The sequence below is a fragment of the Solanum stenotomum genome, chromosome 1, assembly GCF_019186545.1.
Source record: "Solanum stenotomum isolate F172 chromosome 1, ASM1918654v1, whole genome shotgun sequence".
Taxonomy (NCBI): domain Eukaryota; kingdom Viridiplantae; phylum Streptophyta; class Magnoliopsida; order Solanales; family Solanaceae; genus Solanum; species Solanum stenotomum.
This window is the reverse complement of record NC_064282.1, coordinates 77898610-77920326: the sequence shown is the minus strand read 5'-3', so window position 1 is coordinate 77920326 and position 21717 is coordinate 77898610. Positions and strand designations below refer to the sequence as shown.

The window sequence follows — 21717 nt, the reverse complement described above, 5'->3', positions numbered from 1 at the left end:
ACCCGACCACAAATAAAAATGCAATTGTCCTCAAATGCAACAAAATAATAAACAGTCAATAAAAATGACAGAGAAGGAGGTAGAAGGCCTTCTTCCTTCCGGGACTCGTGACTGCGATGTGCAAGCGGGAGGGGGTGCTTCTCTTGGACACTGATGAGGTACTTCCCATGGATCCCCCTCTTCATCCTCTTTTGGTTAGAAAGGGTTCCACTTCCAGGAGCAAACGGAGGAGGACAAACTAGACTTGCAGCAACCAGGCGGTTGCCAAGACGGACGACAATGAAGGCGATGATAGCGTAGGCGGCGACGCCCATCCCAGCCAGTCCCAGCCTCCATTGTACGGAGCCCGTGTGGAGGAGGACCTGGCTGTCGTCCGGAGACAGTTAGGACACTCATTTTCTAGCACTACTCCAGTCCCACCCAACACTGCCCTGGAGGTTGAGATGCTCTGCCGCGAGCTGGATCAGGAGATGAGGAGCGATCGAGAGAGGGATACACTTATGGTCCGAATGTGGAAGACCCTGAATGTGGTCTTCTCTAGCGTTGCCCCCGGTTAGGTGCTTCCCCGGGTTGAGGCAAGATACTTCTGGCATGGACGAGGCCATGACTGGCCTGGTACCCCCGGAGGACCTCGACTCCAATGATGACACCCCCTTGTCTCAGGACGCTTGATTTGGTTTTCGCCCCTTTTGGGCTTGTAATTTGGAACAATACTTTATTTTATCTTTTCACATTTCCCTACTTTTGTAAGCACATGGATGCTGGTTTTTCTATATTTTTTCACAACTTATAATTGATGCTAAGTTTTATAATCTATATTTGATTGCTGAGCACTGACTGAATTGCAGGAAGTAATTTATACATAATTCGGGGTCTATGTTGGATAACTAGGAAAATAGGGGAAACAGGGCTAACGTTATGTCTCGCCCTGTCCTGCTCTGGCGGGAGAATTCTCACCCTGGCGGCACCGCCCTGGTGAGGATGGTCCCGCTCCAGCGGAACTAGAACCCTGGCCAAAGTATTTCTAAACAAACCCATTGATTCCCGGGTTCCAACTAAGCATTTTCGAATAATATTTTTAACTAGGATATTTGTTGTCTACCCCCAGGTCAACCCAACGGGGTACACCCTAAATTTTATCCTCGCGATTTCAGCACGACAAATATGCTCATCCCCAAGATACGCCCAGACACTCACACAGTTATTAGTTGGTTGCAACACACATCGAGATTCTATTTACTAATCATCTCATAGTTTATCTAGACCTTTGAACCAAACTTAGTCGTGACTTTCTTTTCACAACGAGTTTCATGATACTCAAACAGTTACAGCACACATAATTTCAACAATTCGGCCAGCATATTGCACATATCAAGGTTGAGACACATAATTATTGTGCACATAATCATATCATCACGTCCACGAAACACTTTTCACATTAGCAGTTAATTCTGACAACAAGAAACATACTTTCACATTTACAAACTACACATCACAACAATTCCACCTTATTAGTTTGTTCGTTCCATACATGACCATTATTGATCATCTATGCCTTATACAACCCCTAAGGTTAGATACCAATTGGAACATTCACAGTTTCAATTAACTTTGCTTGTGTCCCTTCAGCCGTGACTACGACGTCTAGTTCACTTCATTGAGATACCAATTGGAATCGAGAAATAGCAATTGGACTCAACACATACCACAAGCAAAAACTCGCACAAAAGGAGAGAAAAGATGGAACAACTCCCTAGGATGCTTCATAGCTTCCTGAAGATTAGATTAGATGTAGATGTCAACACACCCATCCGCAAGAGTCTACTCCATCTTTTCTCTTGTATGGGGAGACCGGTAACCTGGCTCTAATACCAACTTGTCACGACCAAACCCACCGGGCCATGCGGGCACCTACTCTAATACCTAAGTAGGAGAACCCTCGATTCCCAATAATTTAAAACATGCGTAAGATTAAAGAAAGACTGAGATAAAAGAATTTTCTAAAAGATTTATAAATAAAGGTATTACACAAACTCAAGTTAAGACTTGTAAAGTAATTAACACCCCAAGGATATAGTCTAAACATGCACAAGAGCTTCTAATAATACAAGGTATAAACAAATAGCAAGACACAACTCCCACCATACGGAAGGAAATATAGAAGCTGCTCGAGAATTTCTTCGTTTTCATCTGATGAAACATCACCGACCCTGCATCTAGACTATGCCCAAAAAGGCATTGCAAGAGTAGTATCAGTACAAAACCACACGTACTGGTAGGTATCATCGGTCAACCCGACTCCCACCGCATTATATACGAAATCAACTAGCGAGAAACATGCAAGTTAACCGTTCATTCCTCCACCTTTTCCATTCTTGAATACCTCCAATTACACTAGTACCTTTTCTACTAACTTCTGTCTCAGTCAACCTACTGACTAGGTTCTTGATCATAGCTTAAACATTCTAAGTCATAAAAGAGTCAACAAATACTACCCCAAGCATTCCAATTAACCACTCACGACATACCCTTATTTCATTTACATCACAACTCAACCCTTGACCCATAATACATTGTATCAAGGCTTTCTAACAGTTAATTACTAACCCTTTCCCCAAGGTAAGATCTACCTATTTATTTACATCACGTACACTACCCCCACTATTAAACTTTTAAGGACGCAGACAATCCTCTACCTAATCAATAGCAACTCTTGGACCCTTGGTCCCCACTTATCGAATCACATTCCAAATTTGGGCTCAACTATTTCGGAATTATTCAACACAGAAGACACATACCGATTTACTCAACATAGTGGAGTAATCATATATAGGTTACCATAAAACTTTATCAATTCAGGAGCAATGTATCATTCCACATTCCCAATAATACACATATATCACTAGTCAATGGTCCTCTCACGGGACCCATACTCAAACAGTTAGTGTATCGAATCGTGATGTAACACCCCGACTTTTCAAAACGTCTAAATTAACTCGTATCTTCGTGGAAAGACAAAGAGAGTGAGTAATAAATTAAAAATGATGTGGTATGTCATATTTTAAGTGTTCAAGGGTTGTATCTCAAGTTTTGAAGTTAAGTGGAGAAATAAAAGTTGGCGGAAGTTATCGTAAGTTCCTTTTTAAGATTTCTCTTAAATTTGGGTCAAATGTCTTGGAGATTTTCTCCCAATATATAAAGAGTTATGGGGCCCACAACCTATCGAATCGAAGTTCTATGAGTCTAGTTTCCAACGCATTAAACTCTTTGTTCATACGACCTCAGAATAGAGAGATATTTGCATTTTTGTGGGACTACGCAAGCAACCACGTGAGGTGGGGTCCTAGGTCGGTGGAGCTTTACATATATCTTCTTATTCAAACTTATTCTTCATTTTTAGCTAAAAACCAGAGAAAAATAGAGAAACCCATTTCTAGGATCAACTAAGGTACATATTTTCTCGACCTAAGTCCTTGACGAAAGTTGTTCTACGCGTTGGGCTCATTATCGTGGTATAATTTGTTTTATCAATTTCGTAGCATATCACACTTTAGTGTTGGAACAACAAGGGTTTGGATATATTTGAAGGTTTTGAAGCGTATTACAACCTTAAGATCGAGGTAAGACCCTTCTTTCATTGATTCTAGCTTTTATAAGCGGCAAATAGCAATTTGTGACGAAAATACATATATTTTATCGTATTGTCATGGTATCTTTTATTTTTGTGTGTTGATTATGGTCCTACCTTGTTGTAGTCGAGGGAGTATTGAGTAAAAGTCGTTAGGCCACGTGAATTTAGCGAAAAAGGTATGTTAAGGCTATTCCCTACTTATGACATGTTTCCTTAAAGCTTAGAAGCAATGTATTTGGGTTGTTATCCTTGATATACTTGTAGCTGTGGTTGTTGATTGTTGGCTACTCGAGTTGATATAATCTTCCCTTGTCGGGATTTTTATTCAGTTAGTAGCGTCCTATGTTGGACACGACTTAGAGGCTATATGTATAGGTTGCTTATAACTAAATTGCTCGCTTTTAGCGGTTGGATTGCTATTATTGCCGTTGGGGCTATTGTGGTTAGCTGTATGAATGTGATCTATGCCTAGAAGGGCTATGTTCTGCCTACATGGCTCTATGGATGCCTAACAGGGCTATGAGTTGCCTACGGGGCTATATTGTGCCTAAAAGGGCTATGAGTTGCCTACAGGGCTATATTGACGCCTAAGAAGGCTATGTACTGCCTACGGGGCTATATTAATGCCTAAGAAGGCTATGTGACTGCCTACGGGGCTAGGGGACTACTGATAGGGGTATATAGGCTGACTGGCACCTTCCAGGATTACAGGGGCTTAAGTAGGTGGTCTTGTGTGCTGATTGTACCTACCGAGCTTATGGGGGCTTGGGTAAGTTGTTGTTTTATTAGTTTTGATAAGTTTAGATATAGGAGAAGGTCAGTACACTTATCTTATCCTTGATTTATTTATTAGATTATTCCAGTATATCAGGATACCTCATCATAGTCTATTACCTTTCATACTCTGTACATTATTTTGTACTGACGACCCATTGCCTTGGGGGTTCTGCATTCATGCATGCAGGTCCTGACAGAAGAATGAGTAGACCTCCTCAGCAGCAGGATTGACTTTTATCCGGTTGGCTAGCCCCTTTCCTCCGGAGCTGCCAGAGTTGGGAGGTTTGTTACCTTTTGTTGTATATATCTTTATGGGTAGGCTGGGGCCCTATCCCGCTAATCTTTACTACTTTTAGAGGCTTGCAGACTAGTGTGTGGGGGTGTATAGTTACATTATGGCCATACTAGCCTATGTTGTTGGTTTGCTGAAACTTGTGAGCTGTTTGATGCATTGTATTGATATGTATCTGCTTTTAGTTTTGGTATAAATATCATGGTGGCCTCGACGACACAATCAGGACTTCTGTGCTAGTTGGCTATTTATTTATATGATCTCCTGGGAGTAGCTATTTCTTTTATAGATCAGTTGACAGGGGTCTTCACGGCCAATGGCTTAGTTTTAAGCCGAGATATACTTGTTTGATTTCTTGATTGCGTGTGGCTGCCATGCGCTAGTAGCAAATGGTTCAGCAGGGTCGGCTCGAGCTTGAGTTTTGGCATTAGGAGCCAGTTGCGCCCTCCGAGTTTGGGGTGTGACAAACTTGGTATCAGAGCAACGTCGTATCCTAGGTAGTCTGCAAGCCATGTCTTGTAGAGTCTTGTTTATAAATGTGTTGTGCACCACATCTGATAGGCAAGAAGCTATCGGGCATGTTAGAATGATTATCCTTCTTTTGCTCACCTCGTGCTATAGAGTGGTGTCTTAAGGGTTGAGGTTTCTGGCTTATAATTCACACTTGTATGCAGATAGAGATGACTGACACTAGACAGATGACAACTAGCCAGGGGCTAAATACAACTGCAAGCGAAGGTATCGACAAGGTACCACAGGTGGAGGTAGCCCATTGTGAGACCAAGGAGGACACATCTTCTCAGCCTCCAATAGCTTCTCCACAGCTTCAGGAGCCTCCGAAGGCTATAGGACTTCCGGCTCCACCAGCAGTACCACCTCTAGTTCCTCCTATTCCATCTGATCAGGATTTCAAGAGTGCAGTATATATGTTAGCACAGTTAGTAGCTACACAGTGCCAACCAGTTGCGCCAGATGTTGTCGGACCTTCTGAAGGGCTCGAAAGTTCGAGAGTTTATGAATTTCTTACCTTGAATCCTCCACAGTTTACCGGGACAGATCGCAGAGAAGACCCTCAACACTTTGTTGATCAGCTTCATAGGATCTTTAGAGTCATGCATACCTCAGCGACTGAGTCAGTTGAGTTAACAGCATTTCGATTGCGTGATGTTGCAGTATTATGGTATGAAATTTGGGAGAGATCTAGGGGAGAAGATACATCTCTACCCACTTGGGATAGCTTTACAGAAGCTTTCATAGATCACTATTTGCCTCGAGAGATTAGGGATGGCCGGGTGGACCAGTTTTTGAACCTCCGACAAGGTGGGATGAGTGTCCGAGAGTACGGGCTGAGATTTGATTCATTGGCTAGATATGCACTGGCATTTGTTGATACGATGCATGACAAGGTACGCAGATTTGTGAGAGGGCTTGACTCAGACTATATCGAGGCTTGTTCTACCGCTGTGCTAAATGATAATATGGATATCTCGCGGATTCAAGCCTTTGCACAGGGCATAGAGGATCGCCGACATCTACAGTATACGAGTGAGAGGGTCGAGAGAGAGAGACAAAAGAGGGATAGGCCCGCTAGTTCGCATGGAGATTTTTTGGGTTGTCCTAGACCGTGATATTCTATTAGGCCACCTAGACCTCCACAACAACAGTTCCAGGGTAGTAGATTTGATCGTCAAGAACAGTCAGGCCTAGGTGAGGGTTCACGAGCATCAGGCTCGCAGCAGTAGAGGGGTTCAGGCCATGCTACGATAGCCCTGCCGCGTTGCGCTACTTGCGGTAGGATTCATTTCGAGAGGTGCAGACAGGGTTCCACATGTTGTTATTCTTGTGGACAGGAGGGGCATGGGTGGAGAAACTACCCTACCATATGTTAGGGTGGTATAGGTCAGTCGACCAGGTCAGCAGTAGGTTCCTCCTCATCAGCACAGTCTACAGGGCGTGGACCCCAGACTTTATCACGTAGAGGTAGAGTCAAAGGCAGAGAGGGAGCATCTAGTTCTGGTAGTGGCCAGAATCATACATATTCATTAACCGGCTAACAGGACTTAGAGTTATCACCAGATGTTGTGATAGGTACATTGATTGTTTGCTCCCATTGTGTTTATGCTTTGATAGATCTTGGATCTATTTTGTCTTATGTTACTCCAGTTATAATGGGGAGGTTATGTATAGTAGCATAAACATTAGATCGACCCTTTATTGTATCTACACCAATTGGTGAGTCTATTGTTGCCAAGAGAGTCTATCGAGGTTGCACGGTAGAAATTATCGACCGTCAGACCTCTGTAGATCTCGTAGAGTTAGAGATGCTCGATTTCGATGTCATTATGGGTATGGACTGGTTAGCGTCTTATTATGCTAATGTTGAGTGCCAGACAAAGATTGTTAGATTCCACTTTCCAGGAGAGGCAGTTCGGGAATGGAAAGGCGATACAACAACGCCGAAAGGTAGGTTTATTTCCTATCTTAAGGCAAGGAGGATGATTACCAAGGGTTGTATTTATCATCTTGTTCACGTTCATGATATAGATGCAGAACCACCGACTCTTCAGTCTATTCCGGTAGTTAATGAGTTTCTAGATGTATTTCCAGACGAACTCCCTGGTATCCATCCAGAACGGGAAATTAATTTGCTATCGATATGCTACCAAGTACACAACTCATATCTATCCCTCCTTATAGAATGGCTCTTGCTGAGCTAAAGAAGTTGAAGAATCAGCTGAAAGACTTGCTGGATAAAGGCTTTATTAGACCTAGTGCTTCACCATGGGGTGCACCAGTGTTGTTCGTAAGGAAGAAAGATGGCTCACTAAGAATGTGTATTGATTACCGACAACTGAATAAGGCAACTATAAAGAATAAGTATCCTCTTCCGAGGATAGATGACTTGTTTGATCATTTACAAGGTGCTAAGTGTTTCTCAAAGATTGATTTAAGATCAGGGTACCACCAGATACGTGTTCGGGAGAAAGATGTTCCAAAGACAGCTTTTAGAACTAGATATGGACACTTTGAGTTCTTGGTAATGTCTTTTGGATTAACTAATGCCCCAGCAGTGTTCATGGACCTGATGAATAGTATATTCAGGCCGTATCTTGACTTGTTTGTGATTGTATTTATTGATGATATTTTGGTGTATTCACGTTCAAAAGATGAGCATGCAAATCATCTGCGAGCAGTCCTTTAGGTTCTTCGAGACCGAGAACTTTATGCAAAGTTTTCTAAGTGCGAGTTCTGGTTTGACTCTGTAGCTTTCTTAGGCCATATTGTATCAGATGCAGGCATTGCAGTTGATACACAAAGATTGAGACCGTAAAAACTTGGCCCAGACTCATGACTCCGACTGAGGTTCATAGTTTCTTAGGGTTAGCTGGGTACTACATAAGGTTAGTAGAAGGGTTTCTTCAATTTAAGCCCCATTAACGAAGCTGACTCAGAAAACAGCTAAGTTCCAGTGGATTGAGGCTTGCGAGCATAGTTTCCAGGAATTGAAGGACAGGTTGACATCAGCACCAGCTTTTGCATTACCAAACGGTTCAAAAGGCTATGTGGTGTATTGTGATGCTTCTGGTGTTGGGTTGGGATGTGGTCTAATGCAACATGGTAAGGTTATCGCATATGCTTCAAGGCAGTTGAGGAAGCATGAGAAGAACTATCCAACCCACGATTTAGAGTTGGCTGCGGTTGTGCATACGTTAAAGATCTGGAGACACTATTTGTATGGCATTCATGTTGACATATTTACAGATTATAAAAGCCTTCAATAGATATTTAGACAGAAGGAGTTAAATTTGTGACAATGTCGATGACTTGAGTTACTGAAAGACTACGACGTGGATATTTTATATCATCCAGGAAAGGTGAATGTTGTAGCCGATGCCCTCAGTCGAAAATCTATGGGTAGTTTATCCCACTTAGGTGTTGAGAAGAGGGAGCTAGCGCGAGAGCTTCATCAGTTAGCTAGCTTAGGAGTCAGATTGTTAGAGGCAGACGATAGTGGGGTCACAATTCAGGATACAGCCGTATCATCTCTAGTTGTAGAAGTAAAATCACGGCAACAAGAGGATCATAGCTTAGAGAAGCTTAGAGCCAAGGCTCATGATCAACAGTCTTTAGCATTTGATATAGCATGAGATGGAGTCCTCAGATGTAGCAGTCGATTATGTGTTCCGAATGTTGCAGGGCTTCGACATCGAATTATGGAAGAGGCACATAATTCCCGTTATTTTATTCACCCTGGTTCGATGAAGATGTACCATGATATTAAGAAGATTTATTGGTGGCATGGGATGAAGAAGGACGTTGCTTAGTTTGTGGCGCATTGTCCTAACTGCCAACAGGTGAAGGTTGAGCACCAAAAGCCCACTGGTCTAGTTCAGGTGATAGCCATTCCTTTGTGGAAGTGCGAAACAATTAATATGGATTTTATTATAGGGTAACCTCGATCGCATTACAAGTTTGACTCTATTTGGGTAATTGTTGATAGACTAATAAAATCAGCCCACTTTTTACCAGGGCTACTTTTTCGGCCGAAGACTATGCAGGGCTCTATATTAGAGAGATTGTTAGGCTACACGGTGTCCCAGTATCTATTATCTCTGATAGAGGAGCACAATTTACCACCAATTTCTGGAAGTCCTTACAGAAAGGAGTAGGGACACAGGTTAATCTTAGTACCGCCTTTCACCCTCAGACAGATAGCTAGGCTGAGCGCACAATTTTGACACTCGAAGATATGTTACGGGCATGCGCGCTAGACTTCAAGGGAAGTTGGGATGAACACTTGCCTCTTATTGAGTTCACATACAATAATATTTATCATTCCAGCATCGGGATGACACCTTATGAGGCTTTGTATGGGAGAAAATGTAGATCCCCCATTGGATGGTTCGAGGTAGGTGAATTAGGGTTGATTGGACCCGACTTAGTCCAGCAGACAGTGGATAAAGTTAAGCTCATTCGGGAGAGGCTGCTAACAGCTCAAAGCCGACAGAAGTCATACTCAGATGTCCGACGAAGGGACTTAGAGTTTTGAGTCGATGTCTGGGTATTCTTAAAAGTCTTGCATATGAAGGGTGTTATGCGATTTGGCCAAAAAGGAAAGCTTAGTCCAAGATTCATTGGGCCATACCGGATCCTTCAGAGGGTAGGACGAGTTACGTATGAGTTAGAACTGCCTTCGGGGCTAAAATATGTTCATCTAGTTTTCCATGTATCGATGCTATGAAAATGTGTAGGAGACCCTTCTCAGGTTGTCCCAGTTGAGGATGTTCAGATCACAGAGGAGTTGTCCTACGAGGAAACTCCAGTTGCCATTTTAGATCGGCAGGTCCGTAAATTGAGTACCAAAGAGGTGCCTTTAGTTAAAGTATTGTGGAGGAACAAGAATAGAGAAGAGGTGACCATGGAAGCTGAGGATGACATGAAGTCCAAATATCCTCACTTGTTTCATACCCCTGGATGATGACATATCAGTTTATATTAGGACAGTAAGGTAAGATACCTATCTGATTTATATATATATATACAGTATTGCTTATTATTATTGTGGTTGTCGTTGTATATCTGCTTGCACTGTTATGGTGGAGCTATAACGCTTAGCTATTTATGTCGTCATGTGAGACGCCTAGGTTAGAAATTTTGCATTTTAGGTTCTTGGATAGTGACATCTACAAAGGATACACTGCCTAAATTTTGGCAACTCCTAAGGACTGAACATCGTGACTAAGATTTTTCATTCGAGGACAAATGTTTCTAAGGGGGGAAGGATGTAACACCCCGACTTTTCAAAACATCTAAATTAACTCGTATCGTTGTGGAAAGACAAAGAGAGTGAGTAATAAATTAAACGTGATGTGGTATGTCATATTTTAAGTGTTCAAGGGTTGTATCTCACGTTTTGAAGTTAAGTAAGTGGCAAAATAAAAGTTGGCGGAAGTTATCGTAAGTTCCTTTTTAAGATTTCTCTGAAATTTGGGTCAAATGTCTTGGAGATTTTCTCCCAATATATAGAGAGTTATGGGGCCCACGACCTATCGAATCGAAGTTCTATGAGTCTAGTTTCCAACGCATTAAACTGTTTGTTCATACGACTTCAGAATAGAGAGATATTTTCATTTTCATGGGATTGCGCAAGCAGGCACGTGAGGTGGGGTCCTAGGTCGGTGGAACTTTACATTTATCTTCTTCTCCGAACTTTTTCTTCATTTTTAGCTAAAAACCAGAGAAAAATAGAGAAACCCATTTCTAGGATCAACTAAGGTACATATTTTCTCGACTTAACTTCTTGACGAAAGTTGTTCTACGCATTGGGCTCATCATCGTGGTATAAATTGTTTTATCGATTTCGTAGCATATCACACTTTAGTATTGGGACAGCAAGGGTTTGGATATATTTGAAGGTTTTGAAGTGTATTACAACCTTAAGATCGAGGTAAGACCCTTCTTTCATCGACTCTAGCTTTTATAAGCGGCAAATATCAATTTGCGACGAAAATACATATATTTTATCGTATTGTCATGGTATCCTTTTTTTGTGTGTTGATTATGGTCCTACCTTGTTGTAGTATCGAGGGAGTATTGAGTAAAAGTCGTTAGGCCACGTGAATTTAGTGAAAAAAGTATGTTAAAGCTATTCCCTACTTACGACATGTTTCCTTAAAGTTTAGAAGCAATGTATTTTTGTTGTTATCCTTGATATACTTGTAGCTGTGACTGTTGATTGTTGGCTGCTCGAGTTGATATAATCCTCCCTTGTCGGGATTCTTATTCAGTTAGTAGTGTCCTATGTTGGACATGACTTAGAGTCTATTTGTATAGGTCGCTTATATCTAAATTGCTCACTTTTAGCGGTTGGATTGTTATTATTACCGTTTGGGCTATTGTTGTTAGCTGCAGGAATGTGATCTATGCCTAGAAGGACTATGTTCTGCCTAAAGGTCTATATGGATGCCTAGCAGGGCTATGAGTTGCCTACGGGGCTATATTGTGCCTTGAAGGGCTATGAGTTGCCTACAGGGCTATATTGATGCCTAAGAAGGCTATGTGCTGCCTATGGGGATATATTAATGCCTAAGACGGCTATGTGACTGCCTACGGGGTTAGAGGACTACTGATAGGGGTATATAGGCTCATTGGCACCTTCCGGGCTTATGGGGGCCTGAGTAGGTGGTCTTGTGTGTTGTTTGTACATCCTGAGCTTATGGGGGCATGGTTAGGTTGTTGTTTTATTATTTTTGATAAGTTTAGATTTAGGAGCAGGTCAGTACACTTATCTTATCCTTGATTTATTTATTAGATTATTCCAGTATATCAGGATACCTCATAATAGTCTATTGCCTTTCATACTCTGTACATTATTTTGTACTGACGCCCCCATTGCCTTGGGGGTGCTGCATTCATGCATGCAGGTGCTGACAGACGACTGAGTAGACCTCCTCAGCAGCAGGATTGACTTTTATCCGGTTGGCTAGCCCCTTTCCTTCGGAGCTGCAAGAGTTGGTAGGTTTGTTTCCTTTTGTTGTATATATCTTTATGGGTAGGCTGGGGCCCTATCCCGCTAATCTTTACTACTTTTAGAGGCTTACAGAGTAGTGTGTGGGGGTGTATAACTACGTTATGGCCATACTGGCTTATGTTGTTGGTTTGCTGAAGCTTGTGAGCTGTTTGATGTATTGTATTGATATGTACCTGCTTCTAGTTTAGGTATAGATATCATGGTGGCCTCGACGGCCTAATCAGGACTTCTGTGCTAGTTGGTTATTTATTTATATGATCTCCTGGGAGTAGCTGTTTCTTTTATAGATCAGTTGATAGGGGCCTTGCCAACCGATGGCTTAGTTTTAAGCCGAGATATACTTGTTTGATTTCTTGATTGTGTGTNTGATCCAATGCATGTTAGTATGCCGGTACGTGGCATCTAATCCAATATATGTATGTATGCTGGTACGTGGCATCTGATCCAATGCATGTTAGTATTCACAATCACATCAATAACAAACATACTTATAATCGCACAATCAATCAAGTATTAGGTTCATGGCCTTCAAATTATACAATTTTAGTCTTTCCCTTAGACTTGATTAATTCATCTCAATTACAACCATGTATCCATATAACGAAGCCATCAACACGTTTATATCACGCAATAGGAATTCAACACTCACCAAACCCTAACAACCATGGCGAGGTTTTACTTGTAACATCCGGCAATTTGAAATAACTATGAAACAGCTTGAATTTTGGAATAGTCATTTTTTTGGAAAAAATTAAAATCTGGAAATTTGGTTAAGTATGGGAAATCAGTGAATTTTGGCCAACTCTGAGCAGTCATAACTCCTAGCTCAGGATGATTTAGGAGTAGTTCCAGTTATGTTTGGAAATCCCTTGGAATGATCTCTCCAACGCCGCCGAGTTTGGTCGATTTCGAGTTTGTATGAGCGAGTTATGCCCTTTGAAAGTTGGGCAGTTGGCAGGGAATCCGTCCGAAAAATTTAAGGGCATTTTGGTCTTTTCCCTAGCCATTTCTTTTGGGGTTATATTGTTGTGTTAGGCTGATTTTTTGGATCATTTGGTCCCATTTTAAAAGAGTGAAAGCAAGGTCTTGAGAGTGAAGAAGAGAAGAAGAAGAGAAGAAGAGGAGGAAGAGGACATCAAGCAAGTTTCCGCCGTGGATATCGTCGGGGGTGATCCCTACTAGGTATGTGAGCTCTTAGTGTTGGGTGATCCTTTACCTCACACACCAAACTCATTTTTATTATTTAAAAAATATTGGATATGTTGTTGAAGTTGTTGGGTTGTGTTGTTGATGTTGTTGATCATGTTGTTGAAGTTCTTGTTGGTTGTGGAACATGATTTGGTTGTGTGTTTGAGTTGAATCTCTTGTATGTTGAGGGATTTTATGACCCTTAGTGTTTGGGGTTGAGTCCATTGAAGTTAGGGTAGTTTAGAGTTGGGAAAAGAGAGAGAAAAGTCGAGTTTTCTGGGGAGAGGGGTGGCGCGTCGCGCCTACCAGCGCGCCCCAAAAGAGCTTCTGAGATTTCTCCCTTGGGGCGCCACGCCTAGCAGAGCGCCTGCAGGTCCCCTCTGAGCTTCAAGGGCTGGCGCTCCACGCCTTGCAGAGCGCCAAGGACGCCATGTTCCCCCATTCTTTTCACACTTCCTCATGCATGTTCCTAGGTATTGTACCTATGTTTCCTAGTTGTTTCTAACACTTTAAGGTACACTTAGACATCCCGAACTCATCCATAAACATGTGATCATATACCTTGAATCCATAATTCAATTCGACGCGAGTTTGGATCAAAGACAAGTGAAGTTAGAGTCAAGTTAAGCAAGTTAAGAAGTAAGTCCAAGCAAGTCTTTAAAGTTGTTCAAGAGTCTTTATTGAACGTTTTAACTTCATTTTAAGGCTGAAGTTTCAAGTCAAGTAAAGAGTATAGAGTTTCAAGTTAAGTCAAGAACATAAAGTTGAGTTCATTTCTCAAAGTTATTAGGGAACTATGTATTCCCGAAGAAGTTTTAAAGAAATGTTTTTACATTTAAGCAAGGTTGGAAACTGAGATTTCCAAAGAGCCTTCGGGCTAGTTTTTGAGTAATTATCTCATATCAACAAGAAGAAATATGTTTTAAAAACATAAGAGCCAATACGTTTTTGGGAGCAGTATCGAGCACCGAATTGGTGGAGCGTTCAAAGAACCCATAGCCCCCATAGAACCATGTTAGCCACCATGGGTAGAAAAGGATCATACTTTTTAGAATAATCCTTTTCCAGATAGACTAGTGGATCCATTAGGCAGTTCAGGTATTATACCTTTGGCCGGGTATAAGATGCTCTGGCAGCGTGAGGTCGATCGCTGTACCATCACTATAGCTCTTATGCGATGGTTGTCGGTTAGAGAAACTCCCACAGCAGTTATTGTATTTTCATACACATAAATTATTGTATTTTTTTTTATACATCAATTCATTTGTATTTCTATATACATCTCAGGCTTATTGTATCTTTGTATACACACAGAGTTTATAGCATGTTTAAAGCAGTCTTTCTTTATATCGCACTTGTTTTAAATTACCTTATATTGAATAAAGTCAGTCAGGTTGAGTTGAGTTGAGTTGAGCCAGGTAAGCTATTCAGTTTCTTCCAGATTTCCTTCTATCCTTTGTTGCTTAGTGTTCTAACTCGCATACTCGTACATTCCATGTACTGATGCCAGTTTGCCCGCATCTTATGATGATGCAAATTCAGGTACCCAGGATCAGCATTTAGTACTTCATTGATCCAGCTGAGCAGTTCAGAGTCAGTGGTGAGCCTCCTTGCTTTCCGGAGGACTCGGTTGTTTTGCATTCTTAAGTTTTATTTTATTAGGATGTTGTGGGGTCTGCCCCAACATCCATCTCAGTACTTTAGAGGCTTCATAGATAGTCAGTCAGTTAGTTTTGAGTCTTTCTTCTATGAATATATGTAAATATCCTATTTTGAGATTTGAGTTGCCTTTGTGGCCAGATGTTATAAGTTAAGTTGTTTTGTAACCTTGCGTTTGTATTGAGTTTTCNTGTTTTGCATTCTTAAGTTTTATTTTATTAGGATGTTGTGGGGTCTGCCCCAACATCCATCTCAGTACTTTAGAGGCTTCATAGATAGTCAGTCAGTTAGTTTTGATTCTCTCTTCTATGAATATATGTAAATATCCTATTTTGAGATTTGAGTTACCTTTGTGGCCAGATGTTATAAGTTAAGTTGTTTTGTAACCTTGCGTTTGTATTCAATTTTCTGTTGAGTTAGGTTTCTGCTGAGTTAAGAAAGCCAGTCCAAGGGTTTGCTTGGGGCCAGAAATGGTCTCCGGGTGCCGGTCCCGCCCAGGGTGTAGGCTCGGGGCATGACAAACTTGGTATCAGAGCCCAGAGTTTAAGAGTCCTAGGGAGTCTATGAAGCCGTGTCTGTAAAGTCCTAGTTATCGATGTGAAGCGCGCCACATCTATAATTGGGAGGATACAACATTTAGGAAGATTTCTCATTTCTTTCACACTCATCTCGTGCGTTAAAGTTGATCTCTAAAAAGTTTCCTTTTAATCCGTGCTTGTGCGTGTTTTCAAATAGTCATGCCTCCAAGAAGATTTGGCAGAGGGCATCTTCCTAGACGTTATGTAGATGAGCAAGAGTTACCTTTTGCCCCAGGAGTGCAAGATCAAGGGGAAGTTTCTAATGCCGAAATCAGAGAGGCAATTAGAATTCTGAGTCAAGCTGTAACTAATCAGATTGGTCATCAAAGGGGAGCTCGACAGGAAGGAGCTGACACTTCAAGGATTCATGAGTTCTTGGGGATGAATCCTCCGAGTTTCATGGGTTCGAGTATTACTGAGGATCGAGAGAACTTCATTGAGGAGTTGAAGAAGATTTTTGATTGTGATGCACGTGGCAGATACTGAGCGGGTTGAACTAGCTGCGTATCAATTGAAGGATGTTGCTAGAACTTGGTTCGACCAGTGGAAAGAGGGCAGAGCTGAGAATGCACCACCTGCGAGTTGGGCCCGTTTTGAGGAAGCTTTCTTGGGGCATTTCTTTCCTCGAGAATTGAGAGAGGCCAAGGTACGTGAGTTCCTCACACTTAAGCAGGAATCTTTGAGTGTTCAAGAGTACAGTATGAAGTTCACACAACTATCCCTCTATGCTCCGGAGATGGTGGCAGACATAAGAAATAGAATGAGCTTGTTTGTTGCTGGGCTGTCTCGGTTGTCAAGTAAGGAAGGTAGAGCTGCAATGCTTATCAGGGACATGGACATATCCAGGTTAATGGTCTATGTACAGCAGGTTGAAGATGAGAAGCTGAGGGACAGAGAAGAGTTCAGAAGTAAGAGAGCCAAGACCGGTAATGAGTCCGGGCATCAGAAAGGTAATTCAAACCGTTCCTCCTTTCAGCAACGGCAAAAGGGACCTGCTCCATCATCTCCTAGAGCACCTGCACCCAGATACAAAGGTGAATTTAATGGCCAGAATTCGAAGGACTTCAGAGCTAGACCAGCACAATCTTCGGGTAGTGTGGCGCAAGGGAGTAGTAAGCCTCCTGCCTGCGCCAAGTGTGGTAGGAACCACTTGTCGAGAGGGCTCCATTGGTTGTTTCAAGTGTGGTCAGAATGGACATTTCATGCGAGAGTGTCCAAAGAATAGGCAGGGTAATGGGGGCAATAAAGCACAGTCTTCTTCGGTTATTCCACCAGACAGAACAACACTTAAAGGAGCTACTTCTAGTACTGGCGGAGGAGCAAACCGCCTCTATGCTATCACCAGTCGCCAGGAGCAAGAGAACTCTCCTAATGTTGTCACTGGTATGATCAAAGTCTTTGCTTTTGATGTATATGCTTTGCTAGACCCAGGAGCAAGTTTATCTTTTGTAACTCCTTATGTTGCAAATAAGTTTGATGTTCTTCCTGAAATACTTTGTAAACCCTTTTGTGTTTCTACACCTGTTGGGGAGTCTATTCTAGCGGAAAGAGTCTATCATGATTGTCTTGTTTCTATCAATCACAAGAGCACCATGGATGATTTGGTTGAATTAGACATGGTAGATTTTGATGTCATTCTAGGTATGGATTGGCTTCATGCCTGTTATGCATCATTAGACTGTAGAACTCGAGTGGTCAAGTTTCAGTTTCCGAATGAGCCAGTCTTAGAGTGGAGTAGTAGTTCAGCAGTGCCTAAGGGTCGTTTCATTTCGTACCTTAAGTTAAGAAAGTTAGTTTCGAAGGATTGTGTCTATCACTTAGTCCGAGTTCATGACTCTAGTGTTGAGATACCTCATTTTCAGTTAGTTCCTATAGTAAGAGAATTTCCAGAAGTTTTCCCTGATGATCTACCCGGAATTCCTCCTGAGAGAGAAATAGATTTCGGCATAGATCTCATTCCAGATACTCGTCCTATCTCTATTCCACCATATAGAATGGCACCAGGAGAGTTGAAAGAGCAGTTGAAAGATCTCCTAGAAAAAGGTTTCATTCGACCGAGTGTCTCACCTTGGGGTGCTCCGGTTTTGTTTGTGAGAAAGAAAGATGGTTCCCTTAGGATGTGTATAGATTACCGCCAGTTGAATAAGGTTACCGTAAAAAACAAGTACCCTCTTCCGAGGATTGATGATCTTTTCGATCAGCTTTAGGGTGCCACTTATTTTTCGAAGATTGACCTCAGATCAGGCTATCATCAGTTAAGAGTAAGGGAAGGTGATATTCCAAAGACAACTTTCAGGACCAGGTACGGTCATTATGAGTTTTTAGTCATGTCTTTTGGTTTGACCAATGCACCGACAACTTTCATGGACTTGATGAATCGAGTCTTCAAACCTTATTTAGATACGTTTGTTATCGTCTTCATCGATGACATACTAGTCTATTCAAGGAATGAAGAAGATCATGCTAGTCATCTCAAAAAAGTTCTTCAAACTTTGAAAGACAAGGAGTTGTATGCCAAGTTTTTTAAGTGTGGCTTTTGGCTTATGTCTGTGGCATTCCTAGGCCACATTGTATCCGGTGACGGAATTGAAGTTTATACTCGGAAAATTGAGGCAGTGCAGAATTGGCCTAGACCCACATCTCCAACTGAAGTTAGGAGTTTCTTGGGATTAGCTGGCTATTATAGAAGGTTTGTAGAGGGGTTCTCGACTATTGCATCTCCTTTGACAAAGTTGACTCAGAAGACAGTGAAATTTCAATGGACTGAAGCTTGTGAGAAAAACTTTCAGGAATTGAAAAAGAGATTGATTACAACTCCAGTTTTGACGCTACCAGAAGGTACTCAAGGTCTTATGGTGTATTGTGATGCATCTAGAATTGGTTTGGGTTGTGTCTTAATGCAGAATGGCAAGGTTATAGCTTATGCCCCCAGACAGTTAAAGGTTCATGAGAAGAATTACCCAACCCATGACTTGGAGTTAGCTCTTGTAGTATTTGCTTTGAAGATATGGCGTCATTACTTGTATGGTGTGCACGTCAACATATTCACTGATCACAAGAACCTTCAATATGTGCTTACTCAAAAAGAGCTTAATCTCAGACAGAGAAGGTGGTTAGAATTACTCAAGGACTATGACCTGAGTATTCTTTACCACCCAGGTAAGGCTAATGTTGTTGTTGATTCTTTGAGCAGGTTGTCTATGGGTAGCACCGCCCATATTGAAGAAGGAAGGAGAGAGTTAGCAAAGGATGTGCACAGACTGGCATGCCTGGGAGTCGGATTTACAGATTCCGCAGAAGGAGGAATAGCGCCGGCAAACGGGGCCGAGTCATCACTAGTGTCAGAAGTGAAAGAGAAACAAGATCAAGATCCCATTTTGTTTGAGTTGAAGACAAATGTTCAAAAGCAAAGAGTATTAGCTTTTGAACAAGGGGGAGATGGTGTTTTGAGGTATCAAGGTAGATTGTGCGTACCTATGGTAGATGGACTCCAAGAAAGGATTATGGAGGAAGCTCATAGCTCCAGATATTCCATTCATCCGGGTTCCACGAAGATGTATCGTGACTTGAGAGAAGTTTATTGGTGGAATGGCATGAAGAAGGGCATTGCAGAGTTTGTTGCTAAGTGTCCAAATTGCCAATAAGTAAAAGTTGAACACCAAAGGCCCGTTGGTTTGGCTCAGAGGATAGAAGTTCCAGAATGGAAGTGGGAGATGATCAATATGGATTACATCACAGGGTTGGAAAGGTCTCGCAGACAGCATGAATCTATTTGGGTAATTGTCGATAGAATGACAAAGTTAGCCCATTTTCTACCCGTAAAGACTACCAATTCAGCAGAAGATTATGCCAAGTGATATATTCACGAGGTGGTGAAACTTCATGGAGTCCCAGTCTCTATTATTTCAGATAGAGGTGCANTGTCAGAAATGAAAGAGAAACAAGATCAAGATCCCATTTTGTTTGAGTTGAAGGCAAATGTTCAAAAGAAAAGAGTATTAGCTTTTGAACAAGGGGGGGATGGTGTTTTGAGGTATCAAGGTAGATTGTGCGTACCTATGGTAGATGGACTCCAAGAAAGGATTATGGAGGAAGCTCATAGCTCCAGATATTCCATTCATCCAGGTTCCACGAAGATGTATCGTGACTTGAGAGAAGTTTATTGGTGGAATGGCATGAAGAAGGGCATTGCAGAGTTTGTTGCTAAGTGTCCAAATTGCCAATAAGTAAAAGTTGAACACCGAAGGCTCGTTGGTTTGGCTCAGAGGATAGAACTTCCAGAATGGAAGTGGGAGATGATCAATATGGATTTCATCACAGGGTTGCCAAGGTCTCGCAGACAGCATGAATCTATTTGGGTAATTGTCGATAGAATGACAAAGTTAGCCCATTTTCTATCGGTAAAGACTACTAATTCAGCAGAAGATTATGCCAAGTTATATATTCAGGAGGTGGTGAGACTTCATGGAGTCCCAGTCTCTATTATTTCAGATAGAGGTGCACAGTTCACTACACAGTTCTGGAAATCTTTTCAGAAAGGCTTGGGTTCCAAGGGTAACTTGAGTACTGCCTTTCATCGTCAGACTGATGGGCAAGCAGAGCGTACTATTCAGACTTTAGAAGATATGTTGAGGGCTTGTGTGATCGATTTCAAAGGTAATTGGGATGATCACCTACCTCTCATTGAGTTTGCCTACAATAATAGTTATCACTCTAGCATCCAGATGGCTCTATACGAAGCTCTTTATGGGAGAAGATGTAGATCTCCTATTGGATGGTTTGAATTTGGTGAAGCATGATTGATAGGACCAGACTTAGTTCACCAAGCTATGGAGAAGGTGAAAGTGATTCAAGAGAGGTTGAAAACGGCACAGAGTCATCAAAAATCCTACAGTGATGTTAGGAGAAGGGCGTTAGAGTTTGAAGTAGACGATTGGGTATATTTGAAAGTTTCACCCATGAAAGGGGTTATGAGGTTTGGTAAGAAGGGGAAACTTAGTCCCCGGTATATTGGACCTTACCGCATAGCCAAGAGAATTGGCAACGTTGCTTATGAGTTGGAGTTACCACAGGAACTAGCAGCGGTTCATCGGGTATTTCATATCTCCATGTTGAAGAAGTGCATAGGTGATCCTTTATTGGTCCTGCCGATAAAAAGTGTTAGGATCAAGGATAACTTATCTTATGAGGAGATTCCTGTGCAAATTCTGGACCGTCAAGTTTGTAGGTTGAGAACGAAGGATGTAGCCTCAGTTAAGGTCATTTGGAGGAACCAATTTGTTGAGAAAGCCACTTGGGAAGCCGAAGAGGACATGAAGAAGAGATACCCATATATCTTTGAATCCGGAGGAAATGTAGACCAAGGAACTAATTTCCTTCTTAGTGCTCTTTAAATTTTAGTGAGCATGTTGCTTGTTGTTGTTTGCATGAATTGCTTGTTGGGTGTTTGAGTTTGTGTTACACCCTTAGCTTGTTAGAGTAATCTCATTCGAGGACGGATGTTCCCAATGGGGAGATATTGTAACATCCGGCAATTTGAAATAACTATGAAAAAGCTTGAAATTTGGAATAGTCAATTTTTTGGAAAAATTTAAAATCTGGAAATTTGGTAAAGTGTGGGAAATCAGTGAATGTTGGCCAACTTTGAGAAGTCATAAATCCTAGATCAGAATGATTTAGGATTAGTTCCAATTATGTTTGGAAAGCCCTTGGAATGATCTTTCTAACGCCGCTGAGTTTGCTCGATTCCGAGTTTGTATGAGCGAGTCATGCCCTTTGAAAGTTGGGCAGTTGGCAGGGAATCCGTCCGGAAATTTTAAGGGCATTTTGGTCTTTTCCCTAGCCATTTCTTTTGGGGTTATATTGTTGTGTTAGGCTGATTTTTTGGATCATTTGGTCCCATTTTAAAAGAGTGAAAGCTAGGTCTTGAGAGTGAAGAAGAGAAGAAGAAGAGAAGAAGAAGAGAAGAAGAAGAGAAGAAGAGGAGAAGAAGAAGAGGAAGAGGAGATCAAGCAAGTTTCCGTCGTGGATATAGTCGGGGGTGATCCCTACTAGGTATGTG

The 21717-nt window shown here is 41.8% G+C and overlaps 1 pseudogene; it reads left to right on the top strand.

Moving 5' to 3' along the window:
- Positions 1-918: 918 nt before the first annotated feature.
- Positions 919-21049, top strand: LOC125856983 (uncharacterized; annotated as a pseudogene).
- Positions 21050-21717: the final 668 nt, after the last annotated feature.